This window comes from Balaenoptera physalus (assembly GCF_965194825.1).
Source record: "Balaenoptera physalus genome assembly, chromosome: X".
In the NCBI taxonomy this organism is placed as follows: Eukaryota; Metazoa; Chordata; class Mammalia; order Artiodactyla; family Balaenopteridae; genus Balaenoptera; species Balaenoptera physalus.
Genome location: NC_138903.1, coordinates 15178251 through 15194017, shown reverse-complemented (window position 1 = coordinate 15194017; position 15767 = coordinate 15178251). Strand labels below are relative to the sequence as shown.

The window sequence follows — 15767 nt, the reverse complement described above, 5'->3', positions numbered from 1 at the left end:
TGTTGTTTTAAGCCATTAAGTTTTGAGGTGGTTTGTTACACAGCACAAGCTACCTAAACCAGGCCTTCTAGAGTTTAAAAGCAGTTCCATGTGCTATTCTTACTCCTGAATCATTGTCTGCCAGGCTTTGGTGGCCAGCCTAAGAACTGGATGCTGTAAGGCATTTTACAATAAACACACACACACATACACACACACACAAATCAAGCCCTGTGCCTTGGCTAACCAGTTTTTCTAAAGAGAGCAAAACCCCCTCAAGACATTTCTATTAAAAACAGCTTAAGAGGAAAAGCTTCTTGGTATAATTATAGACACACAGATGGGATCTAAAAGTTGGAACATAACAAGCAGAAAACTTTGTGGGTGGAAGGGACGTTAAAACATAGTGCGGGTTCTCAACAATTACAAGCTTCCACCCATGCAACTTGGGACTGATTAGGCCAAGGGGCTAGAACTGGCTCACGGCCATGGCCTCTGAAAAGCTGTCCTCAGCTCTTCTCACTGACATCAGCCTCTTCTTGTTGACTTCCTCTACCTGGAGTACGCATTTAGGCTTTAGATCATATATGATCCCATGTGGCCGTCGGGGAGCTATGTTACCATGTGCATCTGAGTCTTATCTCCCAAGCAAAATGCTAAATTCTTTGAAAGCAGAGACTTGTCTCCGTCCCTCACAGCACCTAGTAAAGTTCCAGGCACAAATTAGGCATTCAAGAAAATCTTATCAGATTGCATAAAACTAAGTATTACAGTTTTAGAAATTCAGTGGTCGTTACATAAAAGAAACTCTCCAAGTTAGAAATGAAGACATATTTTGTACCCATGGAGAGGCAGCACAGCAAGAGAGACTACATAAGAGCACAGACTCTAATGCCAGACTGCCTGGGTTTGAATCATTACCCTCCAAAGTACTAACTGCACCTCAGTTTCCGCATCTGTGAATCGTGATACTGTCATGAGGAAGAACCGAAGTAATAAATATAAAGCACTGTTACTATACCACAGAATACTATTTGGCAATAAAAAGGAAAAAACTTCAGACACGTTACACTCAGTGAAAGAAGCCAATCACAAAAGATCACATATTACATGATTTCATTTATACGACCTTCCTGGATAAGGTAAATTCATAGAGACAGAAAGTAGGTTTGCGGCTGCCTGGTGCTGGGGGTGAGGTTGGGAATTGACTGTAAATGGGCACGAGGGGTGAGAGGAATTTTCCACAATCAGATCGTGATGATGGTGGCACAATTCTGTAAACTCACTATAAGGAAGTCATTGAATGGTACCCTCAGAACAGGTGAATTTTATGGTATGTAAACGACACCTCAAGAACGCTGTTTAAAAATATGCAAAGGGTTTAGCGAACAGTGCCTGGCCCAGAATGAGCGCTACCTAAGTGTTTATCAAATCACATAAATAAGCCTTGTTCTCGGGAAAACCTCGGCAGAGCAGTGTTCCCAAGGATGCTGAACCAGCCTAGTCTTTCTAACCCCTCGTTCACCCCACCTCCTCATCCCGGGGAGCTAAACCCAGGGAATCCTCTTCCCATGAGTCCAGGATGCTGTTAAGCCCGCCATATGCGTCTCTTTGGCTGCTACTGTCCCTCCCACTGCCAAAATGCTACGCAGTTTATTAAATGTCTCTTGTTTATGTAGCTCCTGATGCCAAGCTGTGTTTTATTATACTGAGCCAACTGCTCTTAGGCAAGGTTTTTCAGGGGGGAGGGGGAGGTGTTGGGAGGGGGGAACGATCACATTATTGAGGGAGGGAGATTCCTTAAAACCATGACTCCACAAACAGCTGCTGACTACTCACAGAAGCCCACACATCCCTGCCCTTGACAAATGTCAGGCCACAGGGTGGCTTGAATCCTGATCGAAGTCTGGACAACAATACCCTCTGGGGCAGAAAGAAGGAGGGAGCTGGGAAGCAACGGGAGAGTTCAAGAAAGTGAAAAGGGAAATGGGATGGGAGAGAAACCCCAGTTTGAAATAGATTTACACCAAGGCTCTGCCACATAGGCAAGAATAGGGGGAGTTTAATTTGCAATAAGGTCCTGGAACAGACAAGAGTCCCAAGCATACAATTCTTCTCCGCTTGTGGCTTTAGCATATTGTCCCAAACCATGTGCATGGAGTTCTCACTCCGCCCTGTTTGATCTCCTGGCCTTCATTATAAACTGGCCCAGTCACTCGGTTCCCATCAGGTCACATGCTCAGTTGCTCCTCGACGCTGGTGGAGTCGATCTTCCCAGCCATTTAGTGCATCCATCCAAATTTTTTGAGAGGGAAAGAACTATGACTCCACCTCGCCCAGAGCCTCTTCATACTTGGCAAAACGGATACCTGGAGTCCTGCCCAGACCTAGTAAGACCAACCCAGTTCCCCCACTCAATGTCAATATGCATGCAATCATTCAAAGATTATTTATGGAGCACCGACACGTGACAGGACCTGGGCTCCCTACCCTAGCAGCTCATCTAAACTTGAGCATGCATCAGGATCGCCCGGAGAAACGGGAAAACACGAATTCCTGGACCCTGCCCCCAGAGCTCCTAAGTCAGTAAAAGTCAGCATTTCTAACCAGCTCCCAGGTGATGCTAAGGCCGCCGGTGTGTGGACCAGACTTGGAGCAGCGCTGTTCCAGGGGCAACAACGGTGAATAACATGTGCAGCTGGCCTCAAACAGCCGTGAATGTCTCAGTGGACACAAGACACGTGCGTGCACATGACCGTGCACAAAACAAAACTATAAAGCCGTGTAAAACGTGGTAAGTCTTAGCCTGAGGAGAGACCCAGGCAGCAAGTGAGGGAAACGGAGAGGAGAGGTTGGGCCGAAGCAACACCTGTGTGTGCACATTATGTCTGGGTGCATCTACCTCCAGACGTGAGTTCTTCGCAGGCAAAGACCTCATCGCATTCATTTCTCTACTTCTAACACCTAGTACCATGCCTGGTACACATGCTCGATGGACTGTTTACGGAATGAATGAGTGAATGAATAAGCATCCATCCATTAAATTGTATGTAACAAAAATCGCAGGTCCTGGTACTGCATTTCTCTGCCTTGTCAAAAATCAATGTACCAACAAGCATTGAAAGAGCACAAGGACTGTGCCTAAAACATTCTGTCCTGGATCCCACAGTGAGCATGACATATGTGGTTCCTGCTTTCCTGAAGCTGAGAGTCTGAGGTTCCTCTGCAGGTGACGTTCTCCATACTTGAGTCCAGAGCACACTGGAGCTTTTTCTGAGATCTACCTCTGGCTGGAATGCCATAGTCCCTGGATCTGAATCCTGGCTTGTTGGCTCTGGGTCTTAGGGTAAGTTACTTAACTTCTCTGTGCTTCTGTTTCTTTATCCCTAAAATGGGGATAATAGTAGAAACCCTGTGAAAGGACTAGAGTGCAGATGGACATGCACTTAGAACAGCGCCTGGTACATAGAAAGTGGTTGTGAAGTGCTCACTTATTTTTATTATTATTATTATCATCATCATCATTACTACCTTCATCATCATTATTATCATCATCAAAAGCTGACACTCTTAGCAGCACAAGATGCTATCAGCTTATAAGATGTGAAGCTGAGAAGTGGGGAGATAAAGAAAACAAGCCTTCTGAGCCTGAAAAGGCCCAGCCCAGCCTTACCGCTTCCTTCCTCCACCCTTACTTTTCCTGTTCACCCCCAATCAGCTCCCGCAAAAGCTTCTGGAAACACCCGACCCGTTTAGAAATCAGGGCCATTGCTGCGATGGCTCGAGTCCAGGCCCAAGCTGGCAGGATCAAGGCAAGACGGGCCCCTCTCATTCAGCGACACACACTGCACTTGTCACCCTTTTGGAAACCAGTGACTCCAATGTAAGTCTCCTGCGAGGTGGCAGCCGGTGGGCTTTGGCAAAGTACACAAAGGGCGCACGTTCTCTCTCCCAGCGACCCAGGGCACCCAGGAGAAGGTCTTCACGCGGCTCCCATTCAGGCTTTCGCCTAATTAAAATGGCATTACCACTTGCCATGGCGGGCCACTTCTGCCAGCTGCAACTGGTTCTCTCCTCTGGAACTTTTTCTTCCTGTGTTCACAGTTTATTGATCCCCACCATGGAACTGAGGACAATTAGATTAAAAGATAGCCGCTCAGCCCTCTTCCTCTCCCCTGCCCTGAGATCCCAGGTCTGCAGACAATTATTTGCCATCTCTGTTTATCTCAACTGGCTCAGAGGCCTCTCCACGGGCATGTTTTTATAAACCTATAGGCCAAACTCTTCTGGGTTAACAAATGGACTTCATTTTATAATTTACCATAAGGCCTCCCAGGGGCCAGGAGCTCACATTTTATACAAACCAAGACACTCTTGGCCTGCCCGCCTCGAAAAGACAGTGTCCAGCCTGGTATCTGGCCAGCCGAGATGTCAGGTAACAAACTGGAACTCACATTCTCTCTGCAGATTCTACACTCCTTCCTCTCAGGAGGGGGCTACTTGCCTGTAAATATCTCCAGGAAATTCTGCGAGGGACTCAGTTCTGCCTGCCTTGGCTACAAACTGAGCACCATCCTCAATCCATGGCTCAAGAGCCCTTTAGAAGCCACATGGTGGCATTTAGGGAGGGGTTCAACTGCCACAGGAAGCAAAAGCAGACACACTCTGAGTTGAGATTTACAGGAACCGAGCAACAGCGTTTATACTATTTGGGATGGGAAGTGAAGAGACAACAAAAGAATAAATGACACCTCAGTAAATCCACTACTACTATGACCTCCAGTCCTTTTTTTTCACCCTGTGGTATTTATTCTTTTATCCATTTGCTCATGTGTTCATCACACTTTAGTCAAGTACCAAAGAGACCCCATAGGGCATTATGGTTGAGGGCAGAGGCTTTGTGTTCAAGCAGACCTGCTCGATTTCCAGTTCTACCATTTGACCAGCTGTGTCCTTGGACAAGCCATGTGGCTTCTCTAAGCCTCAGGTGCCTAAGTGCAGTGGAGTACAGTTGTGGGAGCTAAACGCCACTATGTATGTAAAGCACCTGGCACAGTGCCCCACACAGGGGTGAACTATAGAATATGTGATGATCGTGATGATAATGTGACGATGATGATGAGAATGAGGAGGGGGGTTAGGAGGAGGAGGAGGATTCCATTCTGCTCTTCACTGTTGCCCATGATCCCCTCTCTTCTGGGACCCTCTGTGATGGCCAAATTGGACCCATGAATAGAAAGAAACCCACCCACTCCTCAACCCTCATCCTCAAGCTTGGTGCTCAACCCGGTAAGGGGAGAAACCAACAGGGACCCTGTTGTAATTAAGCATAAAATGAAGGCCTTTCATTGTAATTTGGCAGCTGACCACTAGAGGCATTCCAGGCAGAAGACAAACCTCAGGGCTTTAGACTCTTCTCTTCAATGAACATTCAGGGGAAAGACAAGATTCCATCGCCATGAGGCTCTTGTGATGGAGCCCATAGGTGCCTTATGAGATTCTCTTGTGCTCTCACCAGGTTCTGTTCTTTTCCATGTGTTTTCATATCCCTCTGTGCTCATAAGAATCCTAAGCAGGGCCCTGATGGAACTCATGTATCAGATGAGGAAACTGAAGTGGACAGAGGCAATATGGCACTCCCAAGATCACACAGCTGTCACTAGAACAGGAAAAGTCAGAACCTCAGTCTCCTTACACCAAACTTGTGCTCCTTTCCCCCAGGAAACATTCAGCTGCTGAACTGAGCTTATAAACTCCTCACCAGCAGAATGAGAGGATGGATTGCTTGTGACTAGAATAGGGGAGAAGCCAGTAGCCCTGAGTGTAGGTATCAGGGGGGCCTCAGAGCTAACCTACATGAATGTGCATCTGGGATTGGCAATGGCCAGGGACACTGACAAGATGGTGTCCATGAAAAGTTCTCAACTTGCCTCCAGCCCATATCTTCTGCGGCCCCTTCTGCCCTGAGTTTATTCCTTCATGCCATCCACCCAGTAGCTTCCCTTATGTGGCTCTCCAATGGCTAAGGCATGGATAACCCAGCCTAAATGAGCTCCAATGACACCAAATAGCCTATGAAATTAACAAAGGCCCAAAGACTCAGACCTGGGCTCCTGAACAAAAATGTGCCCGCTCTACTCCCTTTTAAACCAGGCAAGAGAGGCAATTAAAGTCTCAGTTCATTCCATAACACAAAGCATACGGGGCCAGTTAATGCCAGATAAGAAGACATGCATTCCATGGTGCATGTTCATACACGTACCACAGGGTGAGTGCATCAGGGTGGCTTTAATTAAAGGCTGCCTGCCACTGTCCTCTTTAAGTCATTGTTCCACTCCTTGATAGCTTTGTCCCTAGACTGCAAACCACCTGAATCACGCTCCCCAGGACCACGGTAGGATTTCAGCTTCAGTCTTTCCCTCCTTCAGACTAATACACACCAGTACAGCTCCAATGAATTGGAGACCCCGGGGTGAGCAGCAGCCTCCACAATGAGTATGTACATCAGAGGATTACTTCCTTTAGCAGGAGTTCCTAAACCCTGCTGTGCCACGCCCCCTTCGGCAGGCTGGGGAAGCCCTCCTCAGAATGCTTTATGCGTAAAATAAAATATATAGGCTCACAGAGCAAATCAATTATATCAAAAATGCAGTCATCTGAATACTAAACAGAAAATTGGTCATAGAGTATTACGTGTGCTTGTTTCTCTAACACATGAAATAACAAGATCTAATGGTGAGTCTAATACCACCATGATTTTGAAGTAATGAGCCTATTTTGAGATCTCTCTAGTAGTTGTAACACGATACGGAAATGTCTGTGATTTCTGTTAGCAACCAAGTCACAGGTACACTCCTGTGGTTTATGGCTTTATTCAGAATTGAAGGAAATGCCAAATTTCAGGTTAAGCTTAGTGAAACTAAAGATGTCATTTCTTCCCAAACTTCGTGAATTCTATCCACAGACCGCTTCAGGCAGGGTCATTCCAGGTTAGGATCAACTCTTCTCCCAGAGAGGGGCTACCCTGATGGATTGCTGAAGAAGATATGGATGAGGCATGTACACCAATAAGGGGTATGCCAACAACTAGTTGTTGTTGGAGAGGGTAGAGGGACAACTTCTAAATACTGAACTGAGCCCCTGACAATGAAGAAAAGATTATGTTCTGGGGCATGGTATTGCAAGCATGGTGAAACCACAGCTAAAACAATCCCAATGCAAGGGATGCAGAGACCTGCCCTGGTAAAATGAAAGAGGGAGGCTTCTAACTCACTCACTTGTTAACCATTATATTGTTTCTCTTGGTATTAAAAGAACTTTCTAGATCAGTGATCAGGCCTGCCATGCCACATCCTTGGATAAACTGTCCTACCCACCACAGCCCAGAAAAGGTATATATGTAGGAGGGTGACTTTGGCGGCCATTGTTTATACCATGTCCCCACCCCTCCTCATGCCACGGTTGACTGGATCAAGAGTGAACACCAGCTTCAAGAGCAGCCTAACTACTGGCTGGTCAGCAGCCGATGATATGGCTTGATTTTTTTTTTTTTTTTTTTGTGATCTGGGTCAAACAGCCTCCCTTTCTCATGCTCTGCTCAAGAATATGAACTGAGACACGCTGTAAGGAGGCAATTCTAAGTGGGAGTCAAAGCTAAAAGAAAACATAGAAGCAAACCAGACATTGGCTCAGGGTCATAAGAAGGAAGAACCCAGAAAGAATCTGAGTCCAGCTAATGGTGGAGCACTGCACTGGAGACCATGAGCCCCAATGATGGGTCTCTAGGGTGGCCTCAGATTCATCCTGCCTTCCACTTCTGTCCGCAAAGTAAAATCTCATGAATGGAATTCAGAGGGTTCATGGGGGGCAAAAAAATCCCATTTTAATTTTCACTAACCTGGAACTGAAACTTAGCATCTTCTTCCCCTTCCTCTGGGAAGCCTTCTATAAACTCGAAGATTGGGTGAGGTGCCCCAACAATGTGCTCCCAAGCCCCTCTCCCCTCCCCTTAACAACATAGGGACAATGTTCACTGTAATGCCTACGTATCTATCTCTATCTCACTTCAGACCATAAGTTTTTTGTGGGCAGGAACCCTGTTGGTCTCCTTTGGATTTCCAGGGCTTGGCACAGTAAATGTCCTACAGTATATACTGTAGTTCATAAGTTTATTGAATCAATCAGTGAATGAAGTTTCTACAGGAAGTCATAGGGATATAAAAATAATTTAATGATGGAAGCTTAGTGACCTAGCCACAGCTCTAAAGAGGAAAATAATGCAGCAGATACCAAACCCTATAGGAGAATATTAGAATTAAGGCCTCTCACATAACAGTTGTTAAGGCAATTCAGTTCAATGAACGTTTACTGTGACCTACCGTAGGTCACACCCCCTTCCCGTAAGGATTTAACTAATATGAGAGAGTAAGACATGGAGAAACTTCTCCAACACAATGCATATACCATGAGATACATACTGCCCAAGACAGATCATTTTGGGGGAAAACTATCATTAGCACTAGAGTCAGATGACATATATCCAAATCCCGGCCCCACCACTTATTACTAACAGAAACTTACAATAGGTGATTCTCTTTGCTCCTCACACACACTCCCCAGCCCTTTGCAAACTGCCTAGATTAGCAGGGACCTCAACAAAACAAACAACCACACTGTAAGGGGCAGAGAAGACTGGAGTTTGCCTCCAAATGTGCAAGTAAAAATAAAACACCTTGCATTGATAGTTCATCTATGATAGCCTTGCTTTAGTTGGAACAATGTTCTTCACCCCTCTGCAACCTTTCCACTTATAAACATTGAGCCTCTCACCTGGGAAATCTGCCTATCTCTCAGATCAGGAAACCCTGTCCAAGACCATCCAGTCCAAGGCCATTCAGTACAGAACAGTGAGTCTGAAGCAAAACTGAGAACCCAGGCACTGGATTCCCAATTGGTCAGACCACTAGGCCACACTGCACCATCAGAGCAAAGACAAACATGAGGGTTGCTCCAGGGCAGGTTTTGGTTATGAATGTGTTTGCAGTCTTTCTGAAGCCCTGATGTCCTAATTTCTTTTTCCTGTTTGCAACTTGTAAGCATGTCTGTCTTCCTTTCCCCTTACCTAACCTATTTATATGATCACTTTTATTCTTTTGTTTGAAATGGATTCTAGGAGCAACTAAAGAATAAAATGACAAGAAAAAAAAAGAAACTTAGACAAGTTGCTAGACCAAGCCTCCACTTCCCTGTCTGTAAAATGGGGCTAATGATGCTTATCTCGTAGAAGAGTTAGGAAGATTAAATGCAACCATTATGTGAAAGGATTTGGTACACTAACTGGTACATAACGTTCATTAAAGGTTTAGATCTTTTTCCCTCATATATAAAAGTTTTTTAATTGTACACAGTCAGCAAGATGGTGGTAGCGGTAGAAAACAGGAATTTGCTCAGTGGCATGTTACTCCTAAATCCATTCTACCCGTGACTGTGCTGGAACCAAATTTTACTCTACTTGGAACAGGCTGGAAAGAAAGTTTAGGTCAGCACCCGAGAGCAAAACAGAAATACAGCATGAGCCATATACAGTAATGGTAACTTTTCCAGGAGCCACAGTTTAAAATAAATAAATAAATAAAAAGAAACAGGTGAAATTAATATTTTTTCTTTAACCCAATATATCTAAAATATTATTTCAATATATAATCAATATAAAAATGTATTGATGATATATTTTACATTCTTTTTCTCATACTAAGTCTTAGAAGCCGGGTATGTATTTTACATGTACAGTGATCTTCTAGATACGTTTCAGGTGCTCAATGGCCACGTGTGGCTAGGGGCTGCTATATTGGTCTAGCCAGCATGGTGAGAGCTATGGGGATCGCCCCACTGGAAATCAGACTGTCTAAATTTTATTTAGACAGTGGATAAGAGCTCAGACTCTGGAACCAGACTGGGTTCGGAGGCTGTCTTTGTCAATTACCAGCTGTCTGACCTTGGGCAAGGGACTTCATCTCCCTGTGTCTAACTTCTTCATCTGTAACAGGGCAATAGCAATACCAGCTTCCAGAGTTTAAGAGTAAATGAGCTAACACATGCAAAATGCTTAGAACTGCATCAGGCACGTAGTAAGCTTTCAATAAATGTTAACTAGTGTTATTATTACAGCTCCAGAGGGGGGCGGGAAGAGATTAGCAAAGAAGTATAAAACCTATAGAGGATTTGAGGTTAGCTACTTCCCTTGCGGTGTTACCCAAACGGAGTAGGCAACTCTGCTGTCCTCTCCTACAGGCCAACGCAAGTGAGAAGCCTGGTACACAGCGTCCCAGAGGGAAATGGTCCCTTGAAGGGTGGCGGGCCCTCAAGTTTGTAATCGAGCGGCAATGTGAGGAGCTATGGTTCCAATTAGGGAGGCAAAGCTGGCCCCAATACCATTCCCCACAGCTTGGCAGGAAAAGCCATTTGCAACAAACCAGACCATGTCTCCCATTTTCTGTCTTTGTTTCTCTGTTCAAACATTTGTAAGTCATTCTGAATTTGGGAGAGGCAGCAGCAGCAACCGTTTTAAACGGCAGAGCCAGGATCAAATGAAGACGGGCCAGACACACAAGTGGTCAGGGGCGTTCGAAGCCAGAATACAGATCGTGAAAATAAAGAAGAAATTAAGAGTAATAAAATTAGCGTCTGCTGAATACAAGCAATTATGTCTTCCTGGAAATAACCTCGGATTCTTACAGATGAAGAGCTACCTGCATCTCTGAACTCCTGATGCTCAGATACGTCTACTTCTCCTCCCTGGCATTCCTTGGCCAGGCTTCAACGATATTGTCACAGGTCAATATAGACACCTCCATTTTTAGTTACTTTTTTCTTGAGGTCTCACTTACATAAATCTCATTTGTAACCACTCCTCTGACCTCTCTCTCCATAGATTAGCTTTGCCTGGTTTTGAACTTCATATAAATGATATGCCTCCCTTCTCTTTCTGGCGCCCTCGAGCACGTACTTAAGCAAATTATGGCAGAGAGGCGGAAGACAAGGGAACAGGAGAAAGTGACCAAGGACACGAGATCTGTCTCATTTTTACAACCTGATACCCCAACAGGGCACCAGCAAAGCAGCCCTCGAGAGGATGACATCCCGACAGCTCCTGTCAGGTCCACTGACTCCAATGCATGAACACACTGCCCTAGGCCTCCCAGGTGTGCAAATCCACTGCCGGTATTGCTCTGGAGGACGTCATCCACAGCCAGCAGGTGTTGAGCTGCAGCATGACACAATTCCACTTTATGTGGGGAAAGGTGAGGAGGCGTTGCTTCTCCTGGGGACCTCCTTTTCAGTCGAGCATGCGAGTTAAGAGCTGGGGACAGCCAGCCTGGGTTTGAAGCTGGCTTGGCCACTTCCTAGCTGCGTGACCTCAGGTAAGTTTCTTCACTTCTCTGTGCCTCAGTGTCCTCATCCGAAAAATGGGGACAGCAACAGTACCTACTTCCTCAGGCGTTGTAAGGATTAAATGCCTAGAACAGTGCTTGAAACGTGGTACTTCATAAAGATGAGCTATTCTGATTCTTCTTCTTATTATTATTAGACAATATCCTTCATGCCTTCATGCCTTCAGAGACATCTGGAGGGTCCAGTATAGACCAACGAATGTGCAATGTACACAAACACCTGCACACAGGTGTACAGACAGGTGCGTGCGCGCACACATATACACGCATACAGATTTGCACACATGCATGCATGTGCATGCACACGAATATGCACCTTCAACTCCCCTCATCTCAGGATATAGACAACAAAAATTCTCCCAACCTTCCTAGAAACCTCCTGCTCATTAAAATCCAGAGGCAAGGGCTTCCCTGGTGGCGCAGTGGTTGAGAGTCTGCCTGCTGATGCAGGGGACATGGGTTCGAGCCCTGGTCTGGGAAGATCCCACGTGCCGCGGAGCGACTAGGCCCGTGAGCCACAACTGCTGAGCCTGCGCGTCTGGAGCCTGTGCTCCGCAACGGGAGAGGCCGCGATAGTGAGAGGCCCGTGCACCGCGATGAAGAGTGGCCCCCGTTTGCCACAACTAGAGAAAGCCCTCGCACAGAAACGAAGACCCAACACAGCCAAAAATAAATAAATAAATAAGTTAATTTAAAAAAAAAATCCAGAGGCAAAAGATCAAAGTAAACAAAGCATAAAACAGGGAGAGGAACCTCACTCATAAAGGGACATATTCGCCATAAGCAGGTCTGGGGAACGCAAACATCTCACTCCCTGAATGCATGCTGGGTTCACTCGTGCTGAGATGACACCGTGTGAGCTGGAATTCACAAAACAGCCCTAAGATACTGGCGGGAGACAAGACTCCTGGCCCCAAACCAGAGCGGGTATTCATAAGAGGAGAAAGGGAAGTGGGTTATTCTCATCCGCACGAGAGCAAACACTAGATCTAAAATCCAGTCGGCCCAGGATATCATCTTAGAAATTCCATCCACCTCTAGAACTCCATACCACCTACAAAATGCCCCAAAGCCCCAGGGCTGGAGAGAGATGGGAGGCCCCAGGGCTGGCAGCGTCAAGGAACATTTCACAGCTGTAAAGATTTTTTTTCTAGACAGCAGTGAAAATTTTCAGAGGTGCTATGAACAAAGTAAAAAACTTTCCTACTAAAACATTTTCTTTTCTTCTTTTTTTAAAAATAAATTTATTTATTTATTTTTGGCTGCGTTAGGTCTTCGTTGCTTTGCACGGGCTTTTCTCTAGTTGCGGTGAGTGGGGGCTACTCTTCGTTGCGGTGCGCGGGCTTCTCATTGCGGTGGCTTCTCTTGTTGCGGAGCACGGGCTCTAGGCACGCAGGCTTCAGTAGTTGTGGCACGCGGGCTTCAGTAGTTGTGGCTCGTAGGCTCCAGAGTACAGGCTCAGTAGTTGTGGCACACGGGCTTAGTTGCTCCGCGGCATGTGGGATCTTCCCCGACCGGGGCTGGAACCCGTGTCCCCTGCACTGGCAGGCGGATTCCTAACCACTGTGCCACCAGGGAAGTCCAACATTTTCTAGTGTTATTACAAATCTCCCGTAACATATTTCTCTCAGGCCGTCTGACCCAGGAGGTGAGCACGGAACGAAAATATACTGTTATAATTACTGCCCAAGAGGGTCAGAAGGAAGCAACTCAAAACCCAACCTTAAAGGTCAGTTCAACAAGGGGCAGGGGTTGGGGGAGGGGGTCGGGGTAGTGATGGAGCTTAAAGACTCCTGAAATCCCAGGAAGACTGGTTATTTATTGTATGAAATTTTAAAAGGCCTTTCTAAGCAGAAATAGTTATGCCTCTTTAGGACACACATAAGGAAGGGCCTCAAAGAGTTTCAGAACTAGCAGTTTCTTCTTGTTTTATGATTAATGGAGAAAGGACTAAAAACTTCTCATTCTCATTCTCTCTCTCTCTCTCTCACATCCCCAGCCCCGCACCGTGTGCGTGTGACCACAGTCCCAATTTTATTGTTGACTCAAAATCTTGCTAATACTGTGTCTATCTCAAAGCGTTGATAGGAGCCAAACTGACTTGGACTTTAGCCACAGCATGTGTATAAAGACAATGAAATTTTATTTCCTTTTCCTCATCATTAACGAGCTTATTGGCTCAAAGTGCTTTAAAGTTCTCCAAAGTAGTTCCGTGGTTTATAAACATTCTAATAGCATCCCCAATAAAAATGACAATGTCCACCTGTCTGGCCCTCAGTTTAGAAGAGTGCATAAGAATTAGGGATCTAATTACCATTTAATCTCTTTCAGTAAAAAGGAAAAAGGGCAACCAATGCCCACAGGTGCTAGTTAATAGCGGTGAATAATTTCATAAAATTAAAAAGGTGTGCCTTCAAAATGAGAATCTTGTGACCCTAATGCCTAGCGGAGGCAGTCTGACTTTTTGGCAGGCCGGGATGAGAAAATTCCTAATCCCAACCTAAAGGTGAGTTAATTAAAAATCACCCTTTAGCTCTTTACTTTCTGAAAATAACCAGAGATCAGGACATTAGACGCCTAATGCTGGCCTTCATTTCAGAAACACATGGAGACCTTCTCATTTTGCAACTCTGCCCACCCAGCTTCTCGCCACCCAGCAGACACCAACTGGCACCCAAAAGCTTGGGGCAAACACATCATTAAGACACAAATTAAAGCCTGCTTTCCTTCAAAAGAGTTGGCGATGTGACTTACTGATTACATTTTTTAGGACAATAAAAGCTGTTTAAGGCAGCTCATAAAACTCACGCCAAAAAAAATTTTTTTAATATATTAAGCCTAATTTTGCTATACAAAGAAAAACGATGGAACCATTAAAAAGGATGTTACAGAAGAATATTTGGTGACACACACAGATATCCTTGTTCTAATAAGTGAAAAATATCAGTCAGCAAAGCAATACGTAGATTATAAGCCCATTTTATTAAAATATGTCTAGAAAAAAACCGGAGGATACACACTAAAATATTAAGAGTGATTCTCTTTGGGTGACAGATGTAGAGATTACTTTCATTATTTTATTTTGTTGCTCTTTTAAAATTTGGTTCATTTTGCAGGTCTTAGGCTTCTGTACTAAGAAAAAAAAAATTTAAACGCTGCTACATTTAGTTTTACTCAAGTCCTAACTGCCGCGAGTCCAAGATCAATAGTTGGTTGAAATTCTTCCCTACTACAATCTACAACTGCACACGGTGAATCTCACAAACACAATACTGAGCGGAAGAAGCCAGACACAAAAGCGCAGAAACCGCATGATTCATTTACCTAAAACACGAAAACAACACTACGACGTCAGGAGTTAGGGCGGGAGTTACCCTTGGGCTAAGTGAGTCCTCAGAGCGTGATTTAGTGTCTTGCGGTGTCTCTAGCTGTACTTAGTGGGGAGGAGCTGGGAGAGATGAATCTCTGCCAGCTCATGTGAGCCGCCCAGGCCAGGAGTCCTGTTTAAAAACACCTGACCTACCCCCTTATAAAAGACAGATCTGGTGGCCAAATGACATGCCTGCTGTGCCCTTGGGGCTCTGATCTACGCCATGGCTTCCCACTGGCTGGCTGTGCAAAATCACAATAAATAAATGAAACAGGGATGAACACACACACACACACACATATACACACACACACGAACAAATGAAGCTTTTGCTGTCATGTTGCAGAAAACACGAGGACAGCCAACAAGACAGATCTGGATGAAAATAACGCCTACAGGTTCCTGAACGCTTCTCAGCGTCGGTTCCCAACATTTTCACACTCCGTGTCCAGGCAGCTGGGAGGATTTGGGGAACTGCAATCTCCCCTAAACACTGGGGCACCGAGGCACAGCCCATAGGGTAGTGCTTCCTGACCTTGGCTGGGCGTTATGATCGCCCAGGGAACTTTTAAAAATCCCGATGCCCAGGCCCGACTCCAAACCAATGACCTTTAAGTCTCTGGGGGTGGGGAATGAGATGCAGGCATTAACATTTTTAAAACCCTCCAGATGAATCCAATGTGCAGTGAAGGTTGAGAGCAACGGTTTAGAGCAGCACATATTAAACCTTAATGTGTCTCCATCGCATAGGAAAAGTCAGATTCTGATTCGGTAGATGTAGGGCGGGGCCCGAGAATGCGCTGCCGCTGGTGTTCTCCGCTCCTGATCCCCACTTGGACCTGCGAGGGCACAGACCACAGCCTCTGAGGCTGCAAGCAACTTACTGAGTGTGCATTTCAGAAAGGCGGAGGGAACGCTCCTCAACAGATCTTTTCTAGCCCCTTATGCCCACGTACACACAATGGGAT

At 45.5% G+C, this 15767-nt stretch overlaps 1 protein-coding gene across 4 annotated transcripts in view; it reads right to left on the bottom strand.

Moving 5' to 3' along the window:
- NHS (NHS actin remodeling regulator) overlaps positions 1 to 15767 on the bottom strand; it is a 364785-nt gene that overhangs the window by 263233 nt on the left and 85785 nt on the right. The gene's annotated exons all lie outside the window — the stretch shown is intronic.